The sequence below is a fragment of the Schistocerca serialis genome, chromosome 1 (genome assembly GCF_023864345.2).
Source record: "Schistocerca serialis cubense isolate TAMUIC-IGC-003099 chromosome 1, iqSchSeri2.2, whole genome shotgun sequence".
NCBI classification, from domain to species: Eukaryota; Metazoa; Arthropoda; class Insecta; order Orthoptera; family Acrididae; genus Schistocerca; species Schistocerca serialis.
Genome location: NC_064638.1, coordinates 560,384,357 through 560,397,282, shown reverse-complemented (window position 1 = coordinate 560,397,282; position 12,926 = coordinate 560,384,357).

The window sequence follows — 12,926 nt, the reverse complement described above, 5'->3', positions numbered from 1 at the left end:
GCCCTGCCCTAATTTAAAATTTTCCTCTTTTCATATAATCATTCTTTGGCGTTAAATTTATTTCTGTCAAATTTATTGTCATATTGAAAGATACCTAAGATACAGTAACAGGATCTGGTGGACCTGATTAACATTTTATTAATTTTTTTAAAAAAACTCTAAGAGTGAATTTTTATTAGCTACATCCATTTACATACAACATATACAACTAATTTTATTAATTCACTTATAAGTTGCAGTTTCCACTTTATAACATTTATTACAACCAATTTCTTCAATTAAAACACACTCATTATTCTCAATATTACGTAAATAGGCAATATTTTGACAAAAAGTTATTATTCATTGTTCACATAAAATTGCATTTTTCTTAGTTTTCAACATGTGACAAACAAGAAGCACAAAGGAAGCCACTATGTTCCTTACAAATGTTGGTTTTACACTTAATGCATGTCATAGCACTTTTCCTGTGTTCATTATATGTACAATAATTGCATCTTCTTCTTTTTTCCCGAAACAGGTCGTTGGTTTGGCAATATGACATCTTTTTGAACACCACATCTTTGCATGGCATCAATGATTTTCTTTGGAAGATAAGGGTTCTGAATACGAAGTTACATTAGTGGTCTTACCTTTTCCTCTGCTAAATCTCTTAGGAACAAACGCCTTTTATCACTTCTTCCACTATGGTATGTCAGATGTTGGGGCGGAAAATAAAATTTCACTGTTTATTGCTGCGACGTCCATCATATTCATCCATAATGCAAATGGCCACCTTATTGCTTGTCTCTTGCAAGTGTAATAACGAATTTTCTGGTCCATTTGATCTACTCCACCCTTCGTAGAGTTATAGAACTTTATTATATCTGGTTTCTTTTTTGCATGAGTTTCATCAATGTTTCTGTCGTGATGCATTGTGCTAATGAGAACTACAGACTTTTTCTTTTTGGGAACATAACTCACCATTGTAATGTCACCTCTAAATGCAAACGAAGAGGAATGAATCGCTCTTGAGCCAGGTGGTTTCATCTCATTAGGAATTTTTGGTTTATTTTGTTTGATCGTTCCCAACACTGTAATTTGCTTCTGAAGCATCTCTTCTGCCAGCTGCTCACTAGTAAAGAAGTTGTCAACAGTAATATTTTTTTGATGATCCTTCAATGCTTTTAGCAAGATCTTTCACCACATTCAATCCAAGATTTTTCTGAATAGGTTCATGGGGCTTCCTTCCCGTGTAAACAATTCTGTCTAAAGCACATGCAGATGTAGCATCACATAACCAAAATATTTTTATGCCATACTTGGCTGGTTTAGGGGGCATATACTGGGTGAAGCTGCATCTTCCACGGAATGGGACTAGCTGTTCGTCAACTGTGAGCGAATCATTGGGAATCCTTCTATTTCTACACTTGTCAAGAAAGAGTTCCCATACATAGCGAACAGCTGCAAGTTTGCCATCTGCAGATCGAGCTTCACGGGTATGCCTGTCATCAAATCTAATCATTCTCCTTGTATCCTCGAATCTATTTACTGACATGGTGGCCTTATATGTAGGATTTGCCTTTCCATCCAAGAATAATTCTACAATAGGGACATCCCAACTTTTCTCAGCACCAGAAAGCGGTAAAAGACCAAGAAAACCCTCCATTTCAGCAATCGAAACGTTTTTCCACGTTTTACCACGTAAAGCTGCCACTCTTCTGCCTTCAATATTTGTGCAGTTGATGATTTCCTCTAGTATTTCGTTGGAGATGAAATAGTACCAGACATCGTTAGGTTTACAGGTTTTCAAACCACAGGGTGGACCAGGTGCCTTATTTACGATATTATGGACAGGCATACGAAAAGTTGCAGGAGGATCTAATTTCCAAATCGTTCCATTCAGACTAATGTATGTGTGGTCTTCTATACCTTTTTGTGGTGGTTCTTCATTTTCAGACTCTGTCATCTGGCTCAGCATTCACATCTGTAGGTTCATTGGCTGATTCTTCACTACTTGCATCTTCAAAAATATGTCCTTCCTCGCAAGAATCATCTTCTTCAAACCACTGAGCCACAACACTTTCAAAATTAGCTGCATTTGCACGTACTGACACTCTTGCTTCGCGTGTCGAAGCCATAGCAAAAGCCGTGTCGCTCGAACAGTAGCTTGTGCAGCACTAAACGAGTCATACTCTTAACAATATTGGTGTTGCAGCAACAAACAAACCACAGTAACAATGAGGCTGACAAGAGCAGCACAGGATAACAATACCATGCAATAATAAAACATTTGATAGCATAAAGATCAATAACACACCGACATCGCCAATATGTGAAAGTAGTGTGTATTAATTTTTAGTTATACCATTACTACTACAGCTATTGCTGCTGTTGGCACCCCTGTTGCTGGAAATACCACTACAGTTATTGTAGAATTAAGAACTGCTCCCAAACAAATGTTGAAGACAATATAGGCTAAAGAACATGTATAAATGTGTGAGGGCCTCTGAAGCCCTGCTTATGCATTCACGGTGTATGGGTAAACGTGTTGAATTATACAAAAAACTCAAAAAGGTATCTCGTTCAGACTTGATAGGGGGAATGTCACAGTGTTAGTGAAAGAGTACTGGAAAGAAGTTTGAAATCAAACAAAAAATTACAGAAATTTTTTAAAAATGAAGACATACAAGGGCCTTGGAGACCATGTATATGCATCCTAGGGTTAAGGCGAAAAAGCCGCCACTGTCAACACCTCACTGAGTGTGAACGAGGTCGTGCGAAAGGGCTACGAGAAGCTGGATGTTCCTTCAGCGATATTGTAGAAATACCTGGCAGGAGAGTACTCACTGCACATGATTGCTGGCACCGGTGAACGCGAGAATGTACTGTCGCAAGAAAACCAGGATCTGGACGTCCACGTGGTACTGCCCAGAAGGAAGACCATCAATATTGGCGTATGGATCTGGCGCATCGAAATGAATTAGCAATTTGAGCAACAGTTACAAATCGCTGTCCAGCTTATAATGCATCAAACTGTCTTCAGCTCGAAAAAAGCGCCTCACATGTTCGTATCGCCTCAACTTATTATCGACTTTTACGTGCTATAAGAATGGAGAGATTAAGCTGTTTATATAGCTTTCTTAAACTTTGTGTTGAAATATTGTCGATATGTGACACCTGATGGTCGAGAAAAGCTGTGTCCTGTGAAGTCAGCGAGTTTGCAACGCCCAGCCGATTGCTGCATCGTGGCATGCGGCAAAGATAACAACTATGATGCAGCTGATCAGTAGGAACATTTGCCAGCGACTGCAAAGAAGAAACACTTATTGTTAAGGAGAGAATTAGTGTCTACTGTTTTTGTTTTGAACGGCCAGTGTCGGTTGGTCGCAGTCAGTGTGCTCCCTGCCGCCGTTGGATAAGCAGCTGAGCAGCAAGTCGTATACTCCTAGCTCACTCATTTGTTACATAGTTTAATTCTTAATTTCTTTGCGTGTTTTTGGTACTTGCATTGTTTAATTCATAAATTTCGGGCGTATTATAGTATTTGAGAGTTGTAGCATCGCGTTTTAGTACCTGAATAGTGTAATTTCGCTTAGTCTCCTTCCGCCGCCGAGCAGTGTCAGCAGTGCGCAAGTAGCAGCATTACTGCATTTACTAGGCAATCTTGTATTTTAATAACCGTTTAAATTTTGTCGATTTGTTTGCGCTCTCTGTAGATTAGTTCAGACGTTCTTTGCACAACAGTTTTTAGCATGGATAGGGACTGCAACTGCTGTGTTCGGATGCAGGCTGAGTTGGCATCCCTTCGCTCCCAGCTTCAGGCAGTGTTGGCTTCGGTCACACAGCTTGAGGCTGTTGCCAATGGGCATCACTGTGGGGGCCCGGATGGGGGTTTGTCGGGGACGGCCAGCTCGTCCCACGCATCCCCTGATCGGACTACGACTGTGGTTGCCTGGGATACTGCCCGCATTGAGGCTGATCCCTCACCTGTGGTAGAGTGGGAGGTCGTTTCAAGGTGTGGCAGGGGGCGAAAGACATTCCGGAGGGCTGAACGGAAAGCCTCTCCAGTTTGTCTGACGAACCGGTTTCAGGCTCTGTCTCAGGCTGATACTGATCTTCGGCCTGACATGGCTGCTTGTCCTGTTCCAGAGGTTGCCCCTCAGTCTGCAAGATCCAGGCAGTCGCAGAGGGTGGGCTTACTGGTAGTTGGGAGCTCCAACGTCAGGCGCGTAATGGGGCCCCTTAGGGAAATGGCAGCAAGAGAGGGGAAGAAAACCAATGTGCACTCCGTGTGCATACCGGGGGGAGTCATTCCAGATGTGGAAAGGGTCCTACCGGATGCCATGAAGGGTACAGGGTGCACCCATCTGCAGGTGGTCGCTCATGTCGGCACCAATGATGTGTGTCGCTATGGATCGGAGGAAATCCTCTCTGGCTTCCGGCGGCTAACTGATTTGGTGAAGACTGCCAGTCTCGCTAGCGGGATGAAAGCAGAGCTCACCATCTGCAGCATCGTCAACAGGACTGACTGCGGACCTTTGGTACAGAGCCGAGTGGAGGGTCTGAATCAGAGGCTGAGACGGTTCTGCGACCGTGTGGACTGCAGATTCCTCGACTTGCGCCATAGGGTGGTGGGGTTTCGGGTTCCGCTGGATAGGTCAGGAGTCCACTACACGCAACAAGCGGCTACACGGGTAGCAGGGGTTGTGTGGCGTGGGCTGGGCGGTTTTTTAGGTTAGATGGCCTTGGGCAAGTACAGAAAGGGCAACAGCCTCAACGGGTGCGGGGCAAAGTCAGGACATGCGGGGACCAAGCAGCAATCGGTATTGTAATTGTCAACTGTCGAAGCTGCGTTGGTAAAGTACCGGAACTTCAAGCGCTGATAGAAAGCACCGAAGCTGAAATCGTTATAGGTACAGAAAGCTGGCTGAAGCTAGAGATAAATTCTGCCGAAATTTTTACAAAGGTATAGACGGTGTTTAGAAAGGATAGATTGCATGCAACCGGTGGTGGAGTGTTCGTCGCTGTTAGTAGTAGTTTATCCTGTAGTGAAGTAGAAGTGGATAGTTCCTGTGGATTATTATGGGTGGAGGTTACACTAAACAACCGAACTAGGTTAATAATTGGCTCCTTTTACCGACCTCCCGACTCAGCAGCATTAGTGGCAGAACAACTGAGAGAAAATTTGGAATACATTTCACATAAATTTTCTCAGCATGTTATAGTCTTATGTGGAGATTTCAATTTACCAGATATAGACTGGGACACTCAGATGTTTAGGACGGGTGGTAGGGACAGAGCATCGAGTGACATTATACTGAGTGCACTATCCGAAAATTACCTCGAGCAATTAAACAGAGAACCGACTCGTGGAGATAACATCTTGGACCTACTGATAACAAACAGACCCGAACTTTTCGACTCTGTATGTACAGAACAGGGAATCAGTGATCATAAGGCCGTTGCAGCATCCCTGAATATGGAAGTTAATAGGAATATAAAAAAGGGGAGGAAGGTTTATCTGTTTAGCAAGAGTAATAGAAGGCAGATTTCAGACTACCTAACAGATCAAAACGAAAATTGCTGTTCCGACACTGACAATGTTGAGTGTTTATGGAAAAAGTTCAAGGCAATCGTAAAATGCGTTTTAGACAGGTACGTGCCGAGTAAAACTGTGAGGGACGGGAAAAACCCACCGTGGTACAACAACAAAGTTAGGAAACTACTGCGAAAGCAAAGAGAGCTCCACTCCAAGTTTAAACGCAGCCAAAAGCTCTCAGACAAACAGAAGCTAAACGATGTCAAAGTTAGCGTAAGGAGGGCTATGCGTGAAGCGTTCATTGAATTCGAAAGTAAAATTCTATGTACCGACTTGACAGAAAATCCTAGGAAGTTCTGGTCTTACGTTAAATCAGTAAGTGGCTCGAAACAGCATATCCAGACACTACGGGATGATGATGGCATTGAAACAGAGGATGACACGCGTAAAGCTGAAATACTAAACACCTTTTTCCAAAGCTGTTTCACAGAGGAAGACCGCACTGCAGTTCCTTCTTTAAATCCTCGCACAAACGAAAAAATGGCTGACATCGAAATAAGTGTCCAAGGAATAGAAAAGCAACTGGAATCACTCAATAGAGGAAAGTCCACTGGACCTGACGGGATACCAATTCGATTCTACACAGAGTACGCGAAAGAACTTGCCCCCCTTCTAACAGCCGTGTACCGCAAGTCTCTAGAGGAACGGAGGGTTCCAAATGATTGGAAAAGAGCACAGATAGTTCCAGTCTTCAAGAAGGGTCGTCGAGCAGATGCGCAAAACTATAGACCTATATCTCTTACGTCGATCTCTTGTAGAATTTTAGAACATGTTTTTTGCTCGCGTATCATGTCATTTCTGGACACCCATAATCTACTATGTAGGAATCAACATGGATTCCGGAAACAGCGATCGTGTGAGACCCAACTCGCCTTATTTGTTCATGAGACCCAGAAAATATTAGATATAGGCTCCCAGATAGATGCTATTTTTCTTGACTTCCGGAAGGCGTTCGATACAGTTCCGCACTGTCGCCTGATAAACAAAGTAAGAGCCTACGGAATATCAGACCAGCTGCGTGGCTGGATTGAAGAGTTTTTAGCAAACAGAACACAGCATGTTGTTATCAATGGAGAGACGTCTACAGACGTTAAAGTAACCTCTGGCGTGCCACAGGGGAGTGTTATGGGACCATTGCTTTTCACAATATATATAAATGACTTAGTAGATAGTGTCGGAAGTTCCATGCGGCTTTTCGCGGATGATGCTGTAGTATACAGAGAAGTTGCAGCATTAGAAAATTGTAGCGAAATACAGGAAGATCTGCAGCGGATAGGCACTTGGTGCAGGGAGTGGCAACTGACCCTTAACATAGACAAATGTAATGTATTGCGAATACATAGAAAGAAGGATCCTTTATTGTATGATTATATGATAGCGGAACAAACACTGGTAGCAGTTACTTCTGTAAAATATCTGGGGGTATGCGTACGGAACGATTTGAAGTGGAATGATCATATAAAATTAATTGTTGGTAAGGCGGGTACCAGGTTGAGATTCATTGGGAGAGTGCTTAGAAAATGTAGTCCATCAACAAAGGAGGTGGCTTACAAAACACTCGTTCGACCTATACTTGAGTATTGCTCATCAGTGTGGGATCCGTACCAGGTCGGGTTGACGGAGGAGATAGAAAAGATCCAAAGAAGAGCGGCGCGTTTCGTCACCGGGTTATTTGGTAACCGTGATAGCGTTACGGAGATGTTTAATAAACTCAAGTGGCAGACTCTGCAAGAGAGGCGCTCTGCATCGCGGTGTAGCTTGCTCGCCAGGTTTCGAGAGGGTGCGTTTCTGGATGAGGTATCGAATATATTGCTTCCCCCTACTTATACCTCGCGAGGAGATCACGAATGTAAAATTAGAGAGATTAGAGCGCGCACGGAGGCTTTCAGACAGTCGTTCTTCCCGCGAACCATACGCGACTGGAACAGGAAAGGGAGGTAGTGACAGTGGCACGTAAAGTGCCCTCCGCCACACACCGTTGGGTGGCTTGCGGAGTATCAATGTAGATGTAGATGTAGATGTAGATGTAGATGTAGTGTGGTACGTTTGTTTGTAGACAATGGTTTTTGGCTTGTCTTTTTAGAATTTTAGGAGTAGTATCCTAGTATCGTTCGAGTAGTGAGCCTCGAGAGAGATTTTCTCAAGAGTGTGATGAGATCGTCTCACACGTACGATACATGAACTAGTCTGCAATGGAGATAGAAATCAAAGGTGTACAAAGCAGTTCTAAGTCGTTTAGAAAGGTATTTTGAGAAGATTTTCCGCTTGGTTATAAAATAATTTTTTCCTCGGTTTTGGTAGTATAGACTCACCAGATATAGGAAAAGCTCCGTTTAATTGAAGTGTGAGATTAGTTTCTCGTAGGTGTGATTAACGGTACGTTGTGCTGCTTAATAGCCACGAAGTGGTGGGCGGACCGTATTTCACTACTTCTGTGAGATTTTCCGTTGTATGATGTATGTGAAGAGACGCGTTCACGCGAAGTCGTTTAGTGGTTTTGTGGCTGAGGATTAAAGCACGCACTAAGCGATAGTAACGTTGCGTTGTATTATTGTGGTTGTATAAGTGCACGCAAGCACTAAGGAGGAGTGGCTTAGCGATATTTGAGTTAGGATTTATTGTGTGACTTTCGGCGTGAGCGTCGCAGTATAGTAAATTCCGGAAATCTCGTTCGATGAACTGTATGTGGAGTCTATATTAAAGAGAACGGACGTCCTACGCAATACTTATTTATTGAGAAACAATCGGAAGTTTGTTCCCTTTGGCCCTAAACGACAAATCAAGAACCATTTGAAAGAGATCATGCTAATACTTTCTAAAAGACATCGAATAGTGTGTTCTTAGTTATAAATATTAGTGGTTCGCGAAAGTCAACGCCTGAAGTTGTTGAGCTTTGTATGATTATTTGAAGTCATATAGCTGAAAAGTGGTGGTCACACTTAGTTTTTCGTTTTATTTTTTTAGTTACTATTCCGCTTAGTGGGGTTTTGCATAGATAACCAGCACTCGAAAAATTAAACGCTGACTTATACGTATAGTTGATTAAATTGCAGGAAATGAAGAGAATAGTTCAAACTGTAAAAGTCAGTACCCGACTTGTCTTTTATCCCTAAAATTATTACAAGAAAAAGTAATCAAAGGCTTATTTAATAGCAGACTAATATCTGGAATATATCTTTTCGGAATAATGTAAAACCAAAGGCCAATAAAGTAAAAGACTGGAATATTGGTAAAAACAAAGTTCAAAGAAATTAAAGAAAAGGAATGGTATTTTTCGGTGAACGACTTGTAGCGAAAGGAAAGCTAATTCATCTTTAGAGAGAGAAAGTAAGTTTGCGTGTTACCGAAAAATGATTAATTATAAACGACAAGTTAATCCATTTAATTCTGAAAGATTGAGATTAACGAAATAGTTTATTATGATATAATTTCAATAGAGTCAAATATAATGTTGTAGCGAGGCACTACTTATGTAGGTTATCATTGATTGACTCGGGACATAAACAGTATAAAATTATGTCTTTGCCTTGCGAATGTATTCTCCAACATTCATTGCTGCTATTGGTAAAGTAAATACATCATTCCTACTCGTCGTAGACTCTCGCATAGAGTGTTTTTCTGGCTGTTGGTAATAGCTTTGGTGGTAGCTTATTTTTCGAACCTAGTGAACCCTCATAGATGCATTGTAATTAATATCCAGATAGCCTTCAATGACCCCATATACAAAGAGAAGTGTTACTGTGTGCATCCTTTCGTACATAGTGATGTCGTAGAGAGCGGTAGTGTAATTTATAGAGTAAGAACCTGAATAAAAAATAATACGTGAGGTCGTTGTGTTAGTACAGACGATTATTTAAAGTGGCACAGATTGCGTCGTTGAATATAGGAAAGATTTTGACGGGAAAACTAATTGTATTATTACGAGAGTGAGCTACATTTGTTGACGTTGTTTTTCAGCTACGTACTGCAATACTATTAAAGCTTGTTCATACAGTATATCTCCTACGATTGAAACCCAGCATTAAGTTGGCGTTAGTGGTATGCATAAGGTGGCGGAGTACAAAAGTTGGCGATTCTGTGGTCCAGGATGTACTACGATTCAAATAGTACAAAGGTTGGCAATCCTGTGGTCCAAGACGTGCTGCCATCGAAACGTAGTGCGTTCTGAGTGGGTCAAAAGTTGTTAGAGGCTTGTCTTCTGCTGAGTTCAGCACAGAATTGTCAGTTTGGTGGATTAGGATTCGCAGAGTTCAAGTATCTCCTGAAACAAGTTCTTTTTTGGAAAAAACATTTGTCGAGAGCAGGCTAGTGGAGTTCAGTTTGTGCAAAAAATGGCTCTGAGCACTATAGGAATTAACTGCTGAGGTCATCAGTCCCCGAGAACTTAGAACTACTTAAACCTAACTAACCTAAGAACATCACACACAACCATGCCCGAGGCACGATTCGAACCTGTGACCGTAGCGGGCGTGCGGTTCCAGAGTGTAGTGCCTAGAACCGCTCGGCCACTCCGGCAGGCCAGTTTGTGCAGGTACGACCAAACGTAGCTGGGCAACCTCACCCCCAGGACGGTGTCGTCAGCTAAGTGGGCAGCACCTGCTGACCTACTGACTGCAGAGGCGACATCGGATTCACCTGAAACTTCAGCTGCATCTGCGGCTGCGGGGCCAGCATCGGCATCGGCTCCACCTACGGCATAACCTGTAGCGCCTTGTCACGGTCAGTGGGGCTACCCCCGTCGGAGGTTCGAGGCTTCCCTTGGGCATGGGTGTGTGTGTGTGAGTGTATTCTTAAGCGTAAGTTAGTTTAAGTTAGATTAAGTAGTACGTAAGCTTAGGAACCGATGACCTCAGCAGTTTGGTCCCATAAGACCTTACCACAAAATTCCAAAATTGTAGCAGCAACAGAGGCCGCCTGATTCCCCAACAGCGGTAGTGGCTACAGCTGTGCGTCGTGTTGCTTACAATAAGGAGGAGGCACGAGCAGGACAACCATAAGTACTGTAGAGTAATTGGGATGACTTTTTATTGATTAGTTTGAACAAGTGTTCCTGGTGAAGTGAAGTAGATACTTTTGGTTATTTAACTTGTCTATTACTGGGTGGACAGACTGTTGAAGGCACGAGGTGACTCTTGAACGTTGGAGACACGTATTAATATTGTAGTTTTGTGACATTTAAATGGATAGTTAGAAATTATTTAAAATAGGTAGTGATGAAAATAAATGGACGAAGTTGTTCGCCAGATTAGACGCTGCTAATGAGAAGAGTGGGGCAAGGATGAAGAAACTTAATGATACTCTAACAAGTATAATAGTCGAATTTAAACATGATTTAAAGAAGGAGATTAGAAATAGTCAGGAAGAATTAAAAAGTGAAATATCTATTTTAAATAATAAACATCAAATAGGTAATAAGAAAGTATTAGAAGTGGAAGGAGCGCTGTCATCACTTCCTAAAGGGTTAGAGAAACTTCAGGAATCGGAAGAAATTGTAACCTCCCCCTCACTTATCGACCTTAATGACAGTGAAAAATTAAACCGCGTGTACCTAACGGAAATTTGGGAAAGCAATCGTCACCGAAGTTAATCTGTCGGTAAAGAGGGAGGAAAGGGTTACATCTAAAGGAAAGGAAAAATGCAAATGAAACTGGTGGAAATTAATTCTGAAAAGGGGTAAAGTTAATAAAGAAAGTAAATGTGCGGCCGTTACGTTAACAATTAATTGGCGTTAATTAGATATTTGAGATTTGTCCTATGGACAACTACTATAATAACTGAAAATGAAAGATTAATGCACATATAATTAGCACTAAAAGCGTGGCAACTGAAGGTTGACACGCGTTGTGTGAAAACTGAATGTTTGTCAGAAGTAATAAATTTCGCTACACTCTGACTTAATTAAGCAAAAGAATTAATAAAACCGGAAAATTGAAAGTTAATTTAGTGACTGAAATTAATAGTGAGCTTTGTTTCTGAAGCACTACGAAATTCAATAAAATAAGGTTAGTCTTGGGCTACCTCAACAATCATTTCAAAAGCTACTTGAATCTACGCAATTTAGACATAAGAGATTTAACTTTTGATTTGAATTTAATGATTCTGAACAATTAACAATAGTAAAATTTAGTACGTACCAAGCTGAGCTGCAGACACAGGTAAGCTAAAATATGGTAACAAAACTCGCACTCATAATTTGTGCTTGTGTAATCTAAATATTGTAGCCAGCTATGAATACTTTAACTGAACTTTGAAATTAAAGTAGTGAAATGGAATAATATTACTTTAATGCTGGCGTTTGAATTTCAACGACACTCGGGTTCATTCCGAAAAAGGAAGGGACCCTGCTTGGTAATGCAATTGGGACAATGAGCAACAAATGTTCATGCTAAGTTGCTGTAATTATAGTTACGAAAATGGAACAGTTTGAAAAGCTGAGGTCTGCCATACAGTTCTATAACTTTACGTGATTCCAGTCTTCCTTGTTGGTTGATTGAAGGTTTGAAGCCGTCGATCGAGGAGGTGGCGACAGTAACTCATTGTCGGCCATCGCTGTTGCAGAAGATGGATGTTGGGGCGCCTTCTTCTCGACACGGTCGCCAGGCGAAACGGGCTCTTGATGTGCGCCAGCTAATGCTTCCCGTCCGCGACACCGTGTCAGAAACTATCATAGTAAGTCGAGCGCAATTACATGCTGTCCAACCCCGAAAGCGCGGCAACTCGCGGGAGCGCCACACAACACACCTGCTCCACTGCCTTACCCCAGCCAGACTCCCTCTGCTCTGCCCGCGCTCCACGCGGCGGAGCTAACACTACCAAAGATGCTAAACACGACCTATCGATGTATTCGTTCGATAGCATAGTTTTCCCTAGGCAAGACCCAGCGCAAAAATACAAATAATATTTAGAAAACAAACCAATTATACATCGACATAAATGCATATATATACTAATAGTAAAACAATTACAATATATAAAGATACAGAAATGTCATATCTTGAGGTAACAAAACAAGGAAAAAAATTATAGTACAATAGATGGAAATAGGAGGACGTGCATTTCCGGCGTTACAAAATGTCGATAAGCTTGCTTAGGCAAGACGTTAACGATCAAATCGAAAGCAGTAACGAAAGAGTTACTGCTCAAATGATAAATGATTTACCATGTGGCAGACTGAGCTAGCTCCTTGAGAGATAGTGGAGAGTAAGATAATAGGTGACAAGATATTGAATAAAGTGGAATATCCTCCTAAGGGTTTTGAGGAGGTGGAAATAAGGGATTTAATAAATAAAAATTTGGCAGTACAAGCGGCTAAGCGAGCTAAACGCTTTCAGGTTAATCGGAAAGG